This window comes from Lactuca sativa, chromosome 3, assembly GCF_002870075.4.
Source record: "Lactuca sativa cultivar Salinas chromosome 3, Lsat_Salinas_v11, whole genome shotgun sequence".
Lineage (NCBI taxonomy): Eukaryota > Viridiplantae > Streptophyta > Magnoliopsida > Asterales > Asteraceae > Lactuca > Lactuca sativa.
This window is the reverse complement of record NC_056625.2, coordinates 258,624,243-258,644,184: the sequence shown is the minus strand read 5'-3', so window position 1 is coordinate 258,644,184 and position 19,942 is coordinate 258,624,243. Positions and strand designations below refer to the sequence as shown.

General features: G+C 33.5%; 1 pseudogene; it reads left to right on the top strand.

The window, feature by feature from the left end:
* The first annotated feature begins 11,141 nt into the window (after nt 1-11,141).
* On the top strand, nt 11,142-12,995 carry LOC111891090 (uncharacterized; annotated as a pseudogene).
* The last annotated feature ends 6,947 nt before the right edge of the window (nt 12,996-19,942 follow it).

Genomic DNA, 19,942 nt, shown 5'->3' with positions numbered 1-19,942 from the left:
TTTAATTTGGGGTCAAAACTATTAATATTTATCTTTACCTCCTTAAATTTGATGATATGGAGGGCTTAATGACCCATGCTTAATGAATTTCCTATGGAAATTTACATCAATCTGAAACAAAAAGTACAGAAAATAACCACCAAAAGGTTCCCATTGCAGTGAGAATCCACGAGATGACCAATTGAAGGACATCAATAGAACAAATAATAAGGTTAATATATAAGAAATGCTTAAGGGAAATAGTTTTATTGTGTGTAGATGAATAATACTTGGGACATGAACCATTCCCTTCAACTTGCAACTCTAGAGTTAATACATTGTTATCCTAAAAAAATAGAACATATTGAGAATTTAGGTGATAAACTGTAAACCTACCTTGACAGTGCCACACCCCCGAACCGTCAGAAAAACAACGGCGGAAACGTCCGGGGGCGGGTGATGTCATACGTAGTATCACAACAATCATATCATAGCAATCAAAGTAAACATAACTATTACATTACAATATGAATATTTACATCTGGTTTGAGAACATAGTTGTACATAATAGTATATAGCAAAAGATAAAGAAGAGACTCCAAAAATGCTTCGTCTTCTCCAAAAGCTGGCAAAGTACCTGTCTATCGTTGCCCTGAGAATACAAGCGGTTTTGAAAACGTATCAGCATAAAGCTGGTGAGTTCATAAGCATGTTTTTGTGTATTGAAAACTAGTCACTGAATTTGTATAAATGGTTTCCTTCCATTATAAGTAAGATGTCGTTTGTATCGAAAACCATTGTTATCAAGTTCTGAAATATGTATGCATGCTTGCCAAGAAAATCCAATATTTTCTAACATGTTTGTTGGTTTCTGTTATGAAAAGTATGTTCTGTTCGAAAATCCTGGCTACCACTAGTATGTAATGTAAGATCTGTTCGAAAACCCTGGCTACCGCCAACATGTAATGTAAGTTCTGTTCGAAAACCCTGGCTACCACCAGTATGTATAGTAGTTTTATTACTTAAAATAAAACCAAAGGTTGTGTCCTTGGAATACCCTCCAGTAAGTAGATAGATAGTTTTATTAATTAAAATAAAACTATAGAAGAAAGAAATCCTGTAAAAAAAGGTTAGTGTATACATATTGTGATTCATATAACCATACTAATATGACCGGTGACCTCCTTGACGTTTCTTCAGACATCGTACGATTACAAAATTTGTCACCCCAGGCGTGCCCGCATAACTATAGCTAACAGTTCAGGGGTGGGATTGTCGGTCCCGAATAGATCTATTCACAAATTTCATGCTCTCCCTCCAGGTGACTCTGGTTATACTACCAGAGAGGATTTATTGGTACCCCAAAGGGCATAACGAAGATAAGTCTCACAATCCTGTATTAACTAGTTTACGTGTTGTTTGGTTGTTCTCGAGTTCAAAATCGTTTGTAACGGTGTAGAGTATAAATAATTATATACAAAATAATTATTTAGCAAGATACTCTAGTTTTGTATTTGTAGTAATGGATAAACTAAATCTGACACATTTTATATGTTTGACTTTGCATGAATTTTGAATCTGTAAGACTGGTAATGAAATCCCAAACTATACCTATTATAGTTTGAATGGTTTGTTACGTTCATGTATTGTTTTGAAAACTATGCAATTATGATTAGAAAACGTCCCTGATGCTCCGCATATTACAAAAGGGACAAAGTGTCTAATTGTTTGATAGAAAATCGTTGTAATTGCATCAGTTTTTAAGTTATGTAAAATTTTATGTTTAACTTGTATTCCCCCTTGAAAACATGAAAAACTCGGAAAAGTATATGGGTATGAACTCACAGTTTAACGTAGGATTCGAGTGTACGATCGATATGAGTGCTGAGTGTCAACTGATGTTTCGTACGCAAGTGGACCCTATTAATCATATGGTAACACATATGCATATTAGATTAGGGTATTTCATGACTAATCATGACGGGAAACCACCCTAAGGTCTTGGAAACGATTGTACTAAGTGTTCTAGGTCCCACACTCAGTGGTCTTTGCAAGTTTAAGGCCAAATATGAGCATTAAAGTGGGTGTTTGGCCATAAAGGTGGGTGTGCGGCCGTACAGAAGATGTGTGCGGCCAGAGTGTGCGGCCAGGGCATGTGTGCGGCTGCATACAGGAGTGTACGACCGTACACTCTTCGTTTATGCTCCAAACGTCGATTTTCAAGTGTTTCAAGGCTCAAACCAAGTCCAACTAGGAGATAGAGGGCCAAAACTCTCACTTTGGAGGGTTTTTGAAGTGTATACGGCCACCTTATGAAGGTGTGCGGCCGTACACCTTCAAGTGATGAAGAACATGATGAATTTAGGCTTAGATTTAGGTGTTTTACCTGAATAACAAGCTAAATGATGGAGTTCTTCATGTTTTTGAGGCCTTTGGAGTGTTCTTGGATGAGATTTTTAGAGAGAGAAAGTAGAGTGCAGCCAAAAGAAAGGAATGAATGAAGGGGGTTACCCTCTATATATAGAGGGGAGTGTGCGGCTGGGGGGTGGGTGTGCGGTCGTACACGCCTCTCAGGAGGGTGTATGGCCCGGTTTTGTTTCTTTACGACATGTTGACTCATTCCTAATCTCGATCCCGACTGTACTCAGGCTTAGAACACTTAAACGAACCCTTAAATGACGTAAAAAGTGACGAAATCGAATTTAACATTGATAAAAATTGACCAATCGTACAGAATGAAAGTTTTTGGTTGTCACAGACAACATTAGCAATCTCGCTCATGTCATCTCCAATAGATTCCTTTCCAGTCCCTTTGAATGGAATTTTTGTGCTTACAATGCTAACAAAAACCCCGATTTTATCCTGTGTCTAATTAATTTTGTAACTATTCCAACTGAAAATGACAACATAAATTAGGAAAACTGCTTCAAAGTAAAGTGAAAAAAATATACAAAGTCTCACTTGATTCTCTTCATGGCAGTTCTGGTGACAACATCAACACCTTGCTCAAACAGCAGTAGAACACGATTTGCAAACTGGAAGATATTTAAAACCTAAAATGTTCAACATCTTTGTCAAAATCTTTTGCTTTTTACATTTGTAATTAATTAATGTGTTAAATATGACCACTTATTACATAAACTTACTTGCTTGACATCTTTTCCTCCCAGACTAACTCCGGCTTCTACGATGAACGGGTGTCCTTCAAATACTTGAGCACTGCAATAGTTTTCTAATTCTGGTTTTTCAGTTGCATTTCCTGAGAATATAGAAGTGTAAAATTTGACTTGAAACCTGAAAATTGACTCACACCACATGGTTCGCATCCCATATGCTACATTAATGAAAAGATTTTTGCAGCACCATAAGGAAAACCTGCCCGGCTGTTGGAAAAATATACAAAATTTGTTAAATTGTGACAAAAAATATCATAATAAACGAGACCCACAAGATGAAAGTGTTAAAAGATGACCTGTAAGCTTCCATAAATGCATTATAAGCATAAACATCAACATTTCCATAAAGACATCTTCAGCTTTGTCTAGTAATCCAGATGTACAATAGGCTCTCACTAATCCATTCACACATCAGTAATGAGAGTAGATGTTGACAAATGGTCAAACCAATGTGTCATAAATGTAATACAAAGACAACAAAATGGTTCTTACTAATATGATTGGATCCCATCTTTTATTGAGACGAAATTAAACAGCAACACTGATGATATCATCCCATGTAGTGTGAGTGGGAGGAAGACTACTAAGAGCATCCCATACCTTGTTCACATTAGTTTCCTTTTTCATGAAGTTTAAAATCTCTTGTGCATCAGGACTCAACATAGGAAATATTCCATCCACAAACCCTGATCCATATTTCCATCCCTGTCCCCTTAAAGAACCACCTATACAAAAGCAATACAATATGCATTTCATAAGATCATTAAAGCAATACTTTAGATTCTGCGATAATGAAAAAGGAACTTATTCCTTGAAACTTTTTTATGATTGAAGTTTCTTAATTTCCCCTACTTGTCTACGTAAAGACTATCACGTTTGAATTTGTCTCTAGGCTGAGCATCAGAACTTTTGGTTGTCGATCCATGGTTGCACTTGCAACTTCTTGGGTAGATAAGGAAATAATTTGCAGAAAAATTGATAGTCAGCCTACAAACAACAAGTTCAACAGTAAGAAATAGATAAGGAATTTCTTCAGGTTAAGTAAAAACAAAACAGTCATCAGCCATGTATATGTCCATATTAAGTGTTTAATCATTAAGCTCATTAAGTAAATAAGAAACAGGTAATATGTACTTTCTGGGTTGTTCCAGTGCTTCCAACCACATAACATCCATGTAACTTATTGAGTTGACCAACAAGTTGTCCAATAGTTGCAGGTGCTGTAGATACATAAACCTAGTCTCCTTTTTTAGGAGCACAAACCTCGTAAAACCTAACATAAGCTGTAAACTTAAGCAACAACTCATCAACACCCAAAAGGGCGATTTACACAAAATTAACATTTGGAAGAAGAATAATCCTTTGTCTGACTAACGATTTAGAAAAAAATAGGGTTTTAGGACATAAATTACGGCATAAGAAAAGAAAATAGAAAGAGAGTTATAGATTGGAGCGAAGATTGTTTGATGTTGTAATTTGAGGAGAAGCCAACTTTTATTGATCTCATCCGATCGTTGTGGTTTGCTAAGAATCGAACGAAATGGTGGACAGTGACCCGCTAATAGGTTGTAGCGACGACGACCAGATGATGGTTGAACGTGGCAGCAGGATAGGGTTAGGGCTACTCGTATTGACAGAAGGTAGAAGCGGGGGAGACAACAGGGGTGAAGGATATAGGCGACAGAAAAGGTGGACTTCCAGGGGGTCGATTATATGTTTGGTGGAGACAGATGGTGGTGCGCTACGGGTGTGTGATGTTGCCGGAGTCAGGTGGCGACGATGGAGGCGCTGAGACATTCAGCAACGAAACCAAGAGAGAGACGGTAGAGATTTGGTTTGATGGTGGCTGTTGTGTAAAGGAGATTAGGGTAACCGCTTGTAATATTGTAAAATATATATTTAGGTATCGTAAAATAAATACGTACGTATGATATGTAGACTGTAAGCTTAATATTAATGTACATTATGTTAAAACAATGGTATCTCTTAAATTTCAAGAAATGTTGAATATGTTTAATAATATAGTAAATATATATATATATATATATATATATATATATATATATATATATATATATATATATATATATATATATATATATATATATATATATATATATAGAGAGAGAGAGAGAGAGAGAGAGAGAGAGCTAGATTCAAATGTTTTTCACATCTATTTGTGTGTTAGAATGTACCAATAAGAATTTAGTAAATATTATATGTATATTAAATGATATCCATATTTATAATTATTGTATAGAAACTAATTAAATTTGTTATTTATGTCAACAATAATATTCTTTCAGAATTAACTTGTATTTAGAAGAATGAGAGTGTATTCTACCATAATGAGACTGTATTCTTGCAAAATACACTCTCGTTCTTCATGTTCCATTGAACTTTATGGTATTTTAAGGTGAGTGGGTCCTGAAATATAAAACGAACGCATACATAAAAACCTAGATACGAATTAAAGAAAGTTATTGCTGACATTAATGACGAATTTAATTAGTTTCTACAAAAACATAATTATAATTATGGATATCATTTAATACACATACAATTATGAAAATAATTTAATATATATATATATATATATATATATATATATATATATATATATATATATATATATATATATATATATATATACTAGTAGCGTACCCGTGCGATGTGGCGGCGGCATTTTGTTTCATTCCGGCGATTAGTTTTTGAACGAAAGTTATTTTCATTTCGGCAGTCGTCAACAGGTTTCCATTCGATTTATTTCATCTGACGATTTGTTCTTTTCGGCGATCAGCGGTCTCTAGATGAGCAACAAATAGTAATTTTCATCTATTACTCTTCATTTGGCAACAAACAACGATTAATTTCCTTTCAACGAATAATATTAAGATGATGATAAATTTCCATTTTATTTGTTTCATTTCGAATTAAAAAGATAAAAATATATTATATTAAATATAAAAAATATCAAACTACGTTTAAAATAAAAATATTACATGTTTTTCAAAACTATAGATGATATGAAAATATAAGAAGTTAAATATTAAATTATATATTCTTTTTTCTTATTTTTCTTTTTCATTCTTTTGCAATGCGCCAGTTAAATATTAAATTATATAGCTAAAAGGATTTACATGTAAGATATCTTTTCAAATAAGTTTATGGGGATAGAGTTTTTAAATTGATAAATTGATATTTTGTTCGCAATATCTTTTCATTATAAATCGATAGAATATAAAACATTTAAATTAATTTTATATGTTAATCCCAACAAAATCCTAGACACATAATGTCAATTTGTCATAATAATTGGTAAGAAAATATAAAATCAATATTTCACATACTTAGTAATATATTTTCTTACCAATTATTTCACATAAGAATGATTTTCTAATCATTTTTATGCAGGTTTTCTTATGTTTTTTTTTTTTTTTTGTTTATTTGGTTGAGGTTCTTATGTTTTTTGTATTTTGAGAAAATCAAAGTTTCATTTGAAGATTACCTTTTCTACTTTTTTTTTTGTTTAGTTTATTGCTGAATTGTTTTTGTTTTGTTGATTAATTTCTTATATATCAGGGTTTGTCATATCTGATCGAAGCAACTACTCTTTTTCATTAAAATCAATTTTCAAAACGTAGAGGACAAGATTTCTTTCATATTTTAACTTTTTGGTTCTTCGTATCTAAAAGATTCTATGTATGAACAAACAAAGGAGTTTTGAAATAAGAAATAAGTGGGTTTTGAAATAAGAAATAAGTGAGTTTAGATATTTATTTTAAAAGACTGTTCAATAAAGAGTAATTTAATAAATTGTTGTAACTCAACATAAAAATAAGAATGTGTAAATTAAAAGAAGACAAGATAAAGCATGATGATCTCTTTTTGAAAACTTTCAGATAATAAAGAACATTAAATAAAATCAAAGCAAATGAAGGCTAGAAAAATACTGCAAACATGAAGCGCCGATTAGAATTCATGCGTTCTTTTTCTAGAATTTAATCACAACAACTTATAAATACAAATTTATATGCACTGATTTACATGTATTTGTAATATTCCTTATTATTTAGCCTTCTATATGGGACAAAGCAAAAGAATGAAAGAAACGATGATTCAAGAAGCTTTTTTAGTTTACAAATTTTAGCCTAGAAAATAAATAAAGAAAAACATGAAAAATCAAAAGAAAAAAAAGATATAAATCAAATACACAAGAAGCAAAAATACATAGGTGTTCAACTCTGGGTCTGCAAATATGAAATTTAAAAATACAAGAAAGCGACGACTACCATATAATCAAGCTTTAAGATTTACAACAATTTGTAAGAGTGTGGGTTCTTGTTTAGAATGAAAATGAATGCTTAAAAAGAGAGTTTATAAATACGGAGACAAAATGGAACACCCAAAATTACAATCCGTGTGATGTTTTAAATACTACATCCGTCCTAATATTATTGTCTACAGATAAAAAAACATATAGATTAAGAAAAATACTCCCTCCGTTCCGATAATATTGTCCATAGACAAAAAACACATGGATTAAGAAAAACATTAATTACCATTAACTTTATTTAATAAAATAACAGTTTTATCCTTACTTTGCATTTAATGTTTCATTAAATGCTTAGTTGGTTAAGTAATAATGAGGGGGTATTTTAGTAAAAATGTTATTTATTTTTAGAAGTGGACTATTATTTTGGGACAAACCAAAAAGAAAAGATGGACTATAATTTTGGGACGGAGAGAATATTTATTTTTAGAAATGGATTATTATTTTTGGACAAACCAAAAAGGAAAGATGGACTATAATTTTGGGACGGAGGGAGTATTAATTACCATTAACTTTATATAATAAATGACAGTTTTGTCTTTACTTTGCATTTAATGTTCCATTAAATGCTTTGTTGGTTAAGTAATAATAAGGGGTATTTTGATAAAAAATTATTTATTTTTAGAGATGAATTATTATTTTAAGACAAACAAAAAATGTAAGATAGATTATAATTTTGGAACGGTATTAAGAATTTGTTTTCCTTATATTGGTTTGCAGCCGTTGATTAATGTTATGTTTGTTGGAGTTTTGTTCTTATCCGTTGAATGAGAAAGATAATAGAGAATAGATTGTGATCCGTGTGATGAGTTTTGATTGGATGATAGTTTTGTCTTTCTATTTTTTTCAACGCATCAGCAAAATTAATGGCCAGCTCATGCATAGATGGCTAGTACCAAGTGTTCAACAATTTGTACCTCTTAATTAAGACTTATAGCATTGATATGTTGTACATCAAGCTTGATGATTGTGTTTAAGACTTTATATATATATATATATATATATATATATATATATATATATATATATATATATATATATATATATATATATATATATATATATATATATATATATATACTAGCCGTTTATTCGCGCCAAGCGCCGGGTGCGAAATTTTTTTTTTTTTTTCAGAAATGAGTTTCTAGAGATGATTAATTCATTTGCTCAAATAGTTTACTAAATCTAAACACTGTAATTGATCTTTTTGTCCCTGTCTTCTTCAAGTTTTCACGTGCTTCATCTTTTTCTTCATCAAATAATAAATTCCAATACAATTTAACCAACGATTGCTAACTATATTTAAAATTGCAGTGAATAAAACAAAAATCAAAAATATTTATATATAAAAAAATCACAGTCATAAAAAGTAATAAACTAAAAAATCAAGAGATATATGACCTTGATTACCTAAACGGTTTGAATCCAAGTAAAAGAATGTCATATATGGAATGTGCATATTGTTTACTTAAGAAATTAAGAACTTTACCTTCTTTACCTGACTTAACTTATTAACAGAACCATAAATCAAAAAGACAAACCAAAAACGATTAAAGGTAAAAAAAATTAAAAAAAAAAAGATTACCAATTGTCAAATTGTTTTAAATTTCTATAAATAATGTAACGATGAGGTAAGTTTATTTTACATACGGTCACTATATTACAAACAAATTCGACTATTATTATCATTTCAAGTACAAAACAATCTAAAAAGCAATTCATAAATAGGTAAATATAGGCATATTTGCATGTTTTGAAGGTACAATGTGTATATGAAGAGGAAAGTTTTAGAAGATTTGATTATAAAGGGTAAAATGGTCATTGAGGGTAAAATAAACTTACTTCATAAAAATATCATTTAATCATGTAAAGGAGGGACTACAAAGGCTAAATTGGTCATAAACTTCAGCATCAGGTTCAGCTCCGACTCCAGCTCAAGCTTTAGCTATTCCATGTTCGAGCCATGCAGACAAATCCTGTGTAATGAACCTGTTTGCAGCAAGCTCAACTTCATTGCCTATGTTGGCCTGAACAATGTTGATAAGAAGATCACCCACAATTTTTTTAATTTCATTTGGCCAAATGGTTGTGGTATACATGAGACTTTGTCTGCTAGGGGCGGGCTATTTCATCTACAATCTTCCTTATTTGAGATTCAAAACCCATATCAAGCATACCATAAAGAGTGCGAATTGAAGAAAGTCAACCTTCCTAAGTTCAAGAATGTCGTTAAGTCTACCTGCAGGAGTAACCCCAACAATGCCTTCTCCTCGTTGCAATTCCTTTAATTGTGGACCCTTTGGAGGACCACCATACAAACACTGAACAACAACAACATTAACAAACATTAAAATAACCATATGTAGAAGTAGAAAAAAAAATAGATGGATTCAACTTGTATTTGAATAGCAGGTTCCCTTATGGGCAGTAGAACAACCTTCCTATGTCCGTTATGAGGATTGACATGATAATGTTTGAGTAACATGAATCCCTAATGCTTTACCAGACCTGTATTTGTAATTGTCACTATGTTTATATACAAAAAACATTTATTTAGATTAAACACAAAGATTAAACAGATAGAATAATGCATAATTGTTCAAAACATTTCTTTTAATTACCACAAAGGCTCCAATCAGTTTTGACTGTGTAAAACTCAATTGAAGTTTCACAGCCATTCTAAAAGGGTCTGATATTATCATTACCTCCTTGGGAAGATTCAAACACTATCATACAGAATACCATCTTCAAGAACACAAACACTATCATACACAACCGTGGTGAGTGGGTTTGAAGGTCATGGTGGCTAGAATCGGATCCAAAACCTGAACTTCATTATTGATGGGAGGATCATTAGGCCTGGCTATTTACAAAACTTTTAACATATCATTGATTTGCCACCTACTGGATAAAATGCACCAAATCCATGTAAAATGATCATTGAGACGGAAATCAAAACAATTAGAAATGCAACAGCACATAATAAAAACAAATAAAAACCCTAGATTAATAAATATAAAAGATACATCGGAAGGGTCCAAAAGAATGATAGAGTTGTTGCTTACCTTCAAATCAGAATGGAGAGTGAAAATTAGCGCTTGGAATCGATGCTGGTTCTAAAATCGTGGGAGCTTATACTAAGAAAAACATAAATTCAACACAGTATATAGTGAAATTGATTAATAAATCTGGTAATCATCTGATCATTGTTTTACCAGAATATCAAAAACAATAGATAGATACGATGCTTACCTCTAAATAGGTACAAAGAGTGATGAGTACATGTTTAAATCTTCATAGTCTTAAGAATCATTTGAACAAAGGTTCTGAAGTGAGATTTTTTTAAATGAGGGATTGAGGTTATTGAAGAGAAGGTGTGAAGGTTTATATGTACATTTACAGGGATGGCGAATGAAACACTGACCACCGGGGAGTGGAATTGGACCAACCAACAGAGGTGGTACCGGGAACGAAGGGTCGACATATGAGATGATGACGGCGAACTGAGTGGTGGTGGTAGTGACAGTGGAGTGTGGGTTTATTAAATTCAAAATTTTAGATGAAAGTTTGAGATGAGGGGTAGGCCGGTGGGGGAAGATGGTAGATCGCAATAGGTGGCGAAGCCGTTAGTCATCAACGAATATGAACTCATGATGGCATTAGAGCAAACTTTCAAGGGTTTCTTTAGAGCAGGGAAATGGAAAAGTTCAGGGGAAATACACATGATAGTGTTGTGGTTTGCTGGCGGTGGAAATGGTGGTAATGAGTGGTATGAAAAAATGATGGTGGTGGTAGGTTTACCAGACAATGGGTGGATGAAGGCAGCCGATTTAGCAGCAACGTAAGAGTGGTGATTGTTGGTGGATGTAAAATTTTGTAGTTCGGTTTCTAGAAAACAAATTTAGGTGATATATGCGATTGTTGTGATGGAAATCGTGAGCATAGGATTTTTGTAGGTGGCCAGCTGATGAATTCAAATGAGAATGACAAGGTCAAAAGCCGAAATATGTGCCAAAAAAATTGCTTACGGTTAGTAAATTGAAGTCATTCTCTTGACTTCTTCAATGATTGACCACATAAGATCTGATCTTTTTGGAATGCTTAAAGTTGTTGTATATCATCCATTAAGGGTTGTACCTCTTGAATTTCAGCCTTTGACCAAATATGTATATTAAGGTATAATATATATATATATATATATATATATATATATATATATGTATGTATATATATATATATATGTATGTATATATATATATATGTATATATATATATATATATATATATATATATATATATATATATATATATATATATATATATATATATATATATGTATAAGTTTAGGTTGTATGGAAAACAAAAAAAACCCTAAAAATCATAAAAATGCATAAAAAATACTTAGAGATCACAAAACTTTTTTTTGAATTTTTTTATCAAAAAATCGCAGCTTTTAACATAAAATCGTTGAAAATTTTACAAAAAAAAATTGATTTTTTATTTTTTTTTTCAGCGGAATTTTCAAAAAGGCTGCGATTTTTTGATAAAAAAATTGAAAAAAAGTTTTGTAATGTCTAGGTATTTTTTTATGCATTTTTATGATTTTTAGGGATTTTTTGTTTTCCAAATAACTCTTCCCTATATATATATATATATATATATATATATATATATATATATATATATATATATATATATATATATATATATATATATAGACACACACACACACACACACAGAGAGAGAGAGAGAGAGAGAGAGAGAGAGAGATAGAAATGTTCAAGTATTCTAACTAATTACTGTGTAGATGTGGAAATGATTGTGAGCTAATCAAAATTAAATAAAAAAATTAAATAATTAGATAAATCAATAAGGGTTACTTAGTAATTTGGTAAGTATAATCCACAAATACTCCCTATAATCATGATAGCATTGACTTTTAACCTAATTTATCCCCTGTTTATCTACAGGCCATCCCTATAACACCACAACCCGTTTCGCCTAATACCACAAATACCCACCTCTTTTGCAAGTGAGGCTTATGATTCAATTCGCCAATTGTGCATCTTCCTCCTCAATAGCTTCAATCTTCCACCCGATAAATCCCTAGTTGTCTGCATCCTATCGCATGACTCCCCTTTCAAATTCGTCGACGTAGTAACCATAGCCCACCCTTTCGCCATCGGCTCCCTCCTCTGGCCTGATCTAGGTGGCGAAGAACTTCGGAAAGAGCTGACCACCCTTGACGTCTCCACTCTCTCGGCAAAAATTGACATTTTTCGTTGAACACCTGGCCTCTTTCCTATCACTTGATATGTCATCAGAGAAAAAGATCGATAGGCTGGTTGTAAAGGTTGGCGAGAATTTGTTTATTTTTATGCAATCTTTTTATGAAGTTGATGGAAGCAAATTTGCAGTACCAATGGATATCTTGGATCGGTGGTTTAAGAAGTTTCAAGAATGGGCAAAACGAGATCCTAAATACTTGAAGGGATTTTCAAGGTAGTTTGAACTAAGGTACATTTCCTTTACTTTTTTTTCAAACAAGTGTGTATTTCGCAATCAAATTGTTTGATCAAATGTTTGTGTCATAAAAGCTTGAGTTTTAGTGCATGTTTAATTTAATTTGTGAGTGAGCTTCTTCTTGAAACATAATATTTAGATGTGTGAACATGTTATGCTTCTCAAGGGAAAATTAGGCACATAAATCGTCTCAAATCTTCTTAAGGGCAAATTATTGCAGAAGTTATTGGAAGCAATGTTGTTTTTGTTGAAGAAGATGAACTTATTGTTGGATTAGTGTCTAAGTCCATTACTATATTTGGTATGTACATGACCCGGTTATAGCATGGTCCTTTTGGGTTGTCTTCATCAGAGCAACTTGACTGGATGATTAGTGGAGAAAGAGGATATTATGGTTTATTAATATATTATATCAATATATATTAAAAGAGAAATCATGTTGATTCATTAATTTTGGTCAAGAATTAATTAAGAAATTAATTTTGTGATCAAAAGATATTAATTAAACTTAGGGGTCTGGTATAATTATAAGATAATTGGATTTTGGGTTGTGGATCATATGGATAAAGGGGTGGACGAAATTAGGGTGGAAGCCCACCTTGAAATTGTTCAAGGCCTTATTCCAAAAGGTTCCATTGGACTGCTTAAGGCCTAAGCTATCCAATTAAGGTTTTGGATGAACCCCTAGCAGCTCCACTATATAAGGACCCCTAGGGCTTCAGAAATTGGCGACTATAAACCCTAAGAAGTCTTAAAGCGGATTTTGAGCCTCTCATCCCCTCTCTCCAAGATCATCCAATTTTCTTTGGTGTTTGTGATCCGTTAGAGGCATAACATTTGAGGTGCTAGGTTCTCATAAGCTAAAGATCTTCAAGCAACAATGAAGGTAACATTTTTATTGGTTATTTATGTTATTTTCAAGTTTTGTTGTATGCTAGATTAGGGTTGTAAGCTTTGGATGATTTTCATGTACAATAGAGAAACCTAGATCCAAAGCTTTAGGGTTTGCATATGCACCGTATGACTGATGTATTGCTCAAACCCCATCAATGGTATTAGAGCATTTATTGGTTTCTATTTATTTGATGCATTGTATGATTATTCATTGCTTCATATCAAAAATTTTGCTTTCTGCCTAACAAACTCGTCGAGTCACCTGATGAACTCGATGAGTCTAGATGGTGACTCGGCGAATCGGAGAGTCAGACCAAGGAAATTTCGGGATTTTGGCCAACTTTGACTTCGGATAATTACTAAAAACGTTTTTGATTGATAAAATCTGAATTTTATTAATATGATGTGATTATCCTTATCAATATAGAAGATAATTGTCAATTAATTAGATAATTATTGTCTTATATGATAAAATTTAATTATTTAAATTATTTGAAAGAATTATCTTGCCATGGAATTGGATTAGGTCAAAACTAGATAATCATCAATTAGTTGTTTAATTAAATTATCTGAATTTTGATCTAGAAAGTTTTTGAAAAGTTTCAAAACTTGCCCTCAAGTTTTTGAATTTAAATTTTGATTAAAAAGTTTAATTTTGAAATATTTAAATTCTAAACCCTAGAATTTTACAAGTTTAAAATTCAACCCTTATATACTATTATAATATTATAAGAATAATGATTATATATGTGTATAAGATTAATGCCAGTCTTACCGTTAGTAGACCTCATTCACGAAGCCGATTTATAAGGGGGGTATAAGGTTGCTACCTATAAAATGACAGTTTAATGGGTGTCTACTCTCACCCACTGCTTCCTTGATTGGTGGAGGGTCGTTAGCCGAACGGGTAGGATAGGGCAACTAATTCCTCATTAAAAGTATAATTGTTAATAAAGTAACTAAATGTTTTTTTATAAAATTCTCAATCTTAGTTACTTTAGGAAAAATGTGAAAATGATACTATTCCATGAAATTACACTTTGTACCATTGCTAAGACGTTAGTGGAGCGTGTGTGGTTAACTAGCACACTAATTTGGGTCTAGCAAAGGTGGCAAAGGGTGACTCGATGTTTGTCATAGATCAATGCAGCGTGTGTGGCTAACCGACACATTGATTAGCTGACTGTAACATTGAGGGCACCAAGTACGTTTGCATGGTTATTCATACCTTGTTTGGGATCCTCAGTATCCCAGTCACAAACTTGAAGGGCATATCGAGATTTAAACATGTCATTGAAAAGTTCAATGAATCTCAAAAGATCTAGGAGTTCAATACATTTAAAACTTAATCTTCTTTCATTTTTCATGGTGGGAATTAGTGAATCATCATTCACTTACCTTCAAATTATTTACTATTTAGATTACGACATCCCTCTTCTAAATTGTGAATAATGTTGTTGGATCCTAGCCCTAATTTCTCATTTGGGTGTTTAATTGGGGATTCTTATCTAATCAAACTTTGTCTCTCTTCTTTTTCAGATGTCTACCTCAAACAACAATAACGCTTCCTGCTCGAACTCTTCCGACTCATTCTCACTCATGAATTTTTGTGGGAGGGTGATTTTCGATGGGTCCAATATCAATGATTGGATCCGCAACATTCGAATGGTTACCCACTACGAGGACAAGGAGTATGTCCTCGACAAGGAGCTGAAAGAACTGAATGTCAACACTACTATCCCCGAGGAGATCGCTGCCTTTGAGGCTCGTGAGCGCGATGCTACGAAAGTCCATTGCATCATGCTCGCGACTATGACTGCCGAACTCCAAAAGTCCTACAAGGACTACTACCCTTATGAGATGCATTAGGACTTACTGGACAGGTACCACCAAAGTGCCAGGCAGGAGTGGTACAAGATCATCACTTCGATGATCACTACCAAGATGAAGGACGGAGAGTCCATCACGACCCACCTACAGAAAATGCAGAGATATGTCGACCGCCTGCTAAAGTTAAATGTTAACTTTGATAAAGAGCTGGTGATTGATATCATTCTTCACTCCTTACCTCCTTGTTACAACCAGTTCCGCACGACCAACCACATTAACAAGGAGGAGGTCACTTTGATTAAGCTTCAAGGCCTGCTGAGAGAAACCTCAAGGAAAAATCTGTTGCATCAACTCCTACTGTTGCTGCCCCCATCTTGGCTATTGGGCAGGGGAAGGGTTAGAAGAGGAAGGCTCCTTCCAAGATCCATCATAAGGGAAAGTCCTAAGATGACACCTCTTCTAGTGGAGCCAAGGCTGGTCTCGCTGCACCCTCCTTCAACCCAAAGGATGCAGAGTGCTACTACTGCCATGAGAAAGGGCATTGGAAACGAAGATGCCCAAAGTATCTGCACGACATCAAGGATGGAAAGATAAAACCATCCTTCACAGGTACTTATACTATTCAATCTAATAACTCATCACATGCTATTTCTTGGGTTCTCGATACAGGATGTGGTTTTCACATTTGTTCTAATTTGCAAGGCCTAAGAAGAAGTAGGGATGTGGAGCATTGGAAGATAAACTTGATCATGGGGAACAAAAGAGCGTCGCCTGTCACCAAGATTGGAGTTTACTCTTTAGTGCTTAGTAGTGGGTTAGGACTAGATTTGAATAATTGTTACTATTCGCCAGAAATGGAAAGAAACATCATTTCTTTTCATGGTTTATATAAACAAGGTTTTAGATTTTTGTTTGATAATGAAAAAGGTTCTTTAATTCTTTCTTTAATGGTGTTTTCTATTTTGACGCATTGCCTTGTAATGGAATATATGAAACTTTGATGGTTGTAGACAACTTAGGAAATGATGTGTTGTATATCGATTCTTCCAATGATTTGGATAAAGCATGCTTGTGGCATTGTCGTCTTGGACATGTCAACAAGAAACGCAAAGCCCAACTCCAAAAGGATGGAGTGTTGGAATCATTCGACCTTAGGGAAGATGACATGTGTGAGTCTTGTTTACTTGGAAAGATGACCAAGTCACCCTTCACTGGTACTTGTGAAAGGGGTGAGGGTTTATTGGATCTCATACACACCGATGTGTGTGGACTCTTTAGATCCACCATGAGGGATGCAAGCCGCTTGTATGTGACTTTCACCGATGATTATAGCAGATACGGTTATATCTACTTAATCAAGTACAAGTCAGAAACCTTTGAAAAGTTTAAAGAGTTTAAGCAGGAAGTGGAGAATTAGCTGAGCAGGAAAATCAAGATGCTCCGATCCGATCGAGGTGGTGAGTACCTTAGTCTTGAATTCCACGACTACCTCAAGAAATGCAGAATCGTTTCGCAATTGATGCCACCTAGAACACCGCAGTTGAATGGTGTGGCTGAGAGGCATAATCAATCCTTGTTGGACATGGTTCGTTCCATGATGATTTGTGCTTTGTTACCTATCTCATTTTGGGGGTATGCCTTAGATACTGCCGCCCATATCCTTAACCTGGTCCCTACAAAGAAGGTTGCTAAAACACCTCACGAGATGTGGACAGAGAAAGCTCCATCACTGGCACATATCAAGGTTTGGGGTTGCAAGGCTTTCATAAGACAAGAGACTCACAACAAGCTCTAACCTCGTAGTGAGCGGTGTATTTTCATCAACTATACATAGAAGTCCTTTGGATATCTCAGATGGGTTTTATACAAAAGAACATCCTATGTGCTCATGCAAACCCTAAAGCTTGGATCTAAGTTTCTCTATCGTACATGCAATTCATCCAAGACTTATAAACCCTAGATCTGGCATACTAATTTTGAAATTGACATGTAAGAACTATTCTAGATGATTAACTCTTGTAGAATGGCTTGAATCTCTTCAATCTTCTTTCCTTGGAGCTTAGAGTCACAAATATCACTCCTCTAATGGTTTACAAACACCAAGAGCAAGAGAATGACTAATGAGAAGGAGGAGGAGCACCAAAAACGTCCTAGGGTTCTTCCAAAAGAGTTCAACACTTTTTTGGGGCCATATGTGTTTATATATAGTGAGGCCATTAGGGTTATCAAACAAGGAAACCCTAATTTGACTGCTTTGGATCCAAGCAGCCCATGGACTCCCTTTAGAACACCCCTTGGACGAATTCCTTATCGGCTTCCCATAGAATTCGTCCAACCTATGTTCCAAGGTGATCCATAGCCCAATTACAATTATCTTATAATTACAATTCCAGTCCCCTAAGTTTAATTAATGTCTTTTAGTTACAAAACTAATTCTTAATTAATTCTTGACTAATATTATTTAAAAATATGATTTCTCCTTTAATATATTATTCATATAATATATTAATAAATCATAATTAATCCTCTTTCTCCATAAAGGAGTATTATTTATAAGTAAAGTTACTATCTTGTGTTAATTATTTACCTATTGTTTCATTTTGTATGTTTTGACTTCCTGAATAATAAGATTATTCGAACAGTCCACAGTCGTTCACATGTTGGAAGTAGATATGAAAGAAGACTGCCATGAATTGGTTTGTAGACTGTCTAAAGTGTATTAGACATAACAAAAGTTTGTTGCAACGTTCATGAATGCTTATGAAAAAAGATTTGCGCATTAGATTAAACCCACGCTTACTTGTATCACTTCATGGAATTTATCACGAGTGATCGTAAGACGATAATATCATATACTCTTTAAACCTAGATATATGGTTTATTGTTTGCGAGTAGGTTATGCATTGATAGTGCGTAAATGCATCAGTTACTTGATGTTATAAAATGCATTGTTGTGTATGATTTGATGAGTGAATAGTAAATGCATATAAGTCGAAGTTTATCTGTTTCTTTTATCCTAAAAGAGTAAAAGCGATATATGGGCTCATCAAATCACACACAACAATATGTTTTGTAACACCAAGTTACTGGTGCGTTTGCACATTATCAATGTGCAACCGACTTGCAGAATACAACTCACACATCTCGATTTGAAGAATACAAGATATTATCATCTCACCAATCACTCACTATAAAATCCATGAAGCGATCCAAGTGACATAGATTCTCGATATCCAACTCCCAATATGGAAGCATTTCCATATTTTCCATACAAAAACTCATTATTAATAGAATCATATCTAGTCATAATAAGGCCATTATGGTCCATTCGTTACTATACTTCTAACTGCCCACAAGTGACCAATCCTTAGAGAACCTTAGTTTGTCCTTCACAGTTGTTTAATTATTTTAGTCAAATCCGGTTGTATTCCATTTTTCCATCTAAATGCCCTAGGCATTTGGAAAATTTTAGAACGGTCGAATATTACAGCATATGAAATCGAACCTATACCCAAAGCATATGGGATACGATTCATAATGAAAAACATGATACTTTATCAGCTTCTTGCTATAATATTGTCATAATATTCCTATTTGCTTTGTTCTCAAAACTCGAACTATGAAGAGGGATGCCGTAATCATAATCGAACTTTGAGAATGCAAATAATAAATATATCCTTGACTAAATTCAATTAAAATTTCTCGATCTAAGCTTTTAGATTGGAAACGAAGTATAACATTCTCTCCCTTAATTATAGCAAAAACAATTTTTAAACCCTGCAACTTTGCAAGGTGAAACTTTTGTTTTTCTATAATTAATATTGCCAACTTGCAATACTTAAAATAATAATCATGCTCCCACTAACATGATAATTGTTTCCATACCAGCATAACATTTATGCTCCCACTAGCTTTGACACATATTCAAAAAACATTTGGACTTTTAGAAAACAATACTTATTTCTAATACGATATGCTACGATAAGCCTTTATCTAAGCTTCTCAACCTCATACAACTTTCCTTAGATAGCTTATATGTGTGTCTAAACAATTTCAGCACTTATAGAAAAAAGTCTTAAATGTTTAAACTAATTGCCAAATCTCACAATTCGAACTATGAAGAGGGATGCCGTAATCATAATCGGGTTTGAGAATTGTAACATCCCAAAAATCAGGTATACCTTATGAACCTTCATCTTTGAGCAG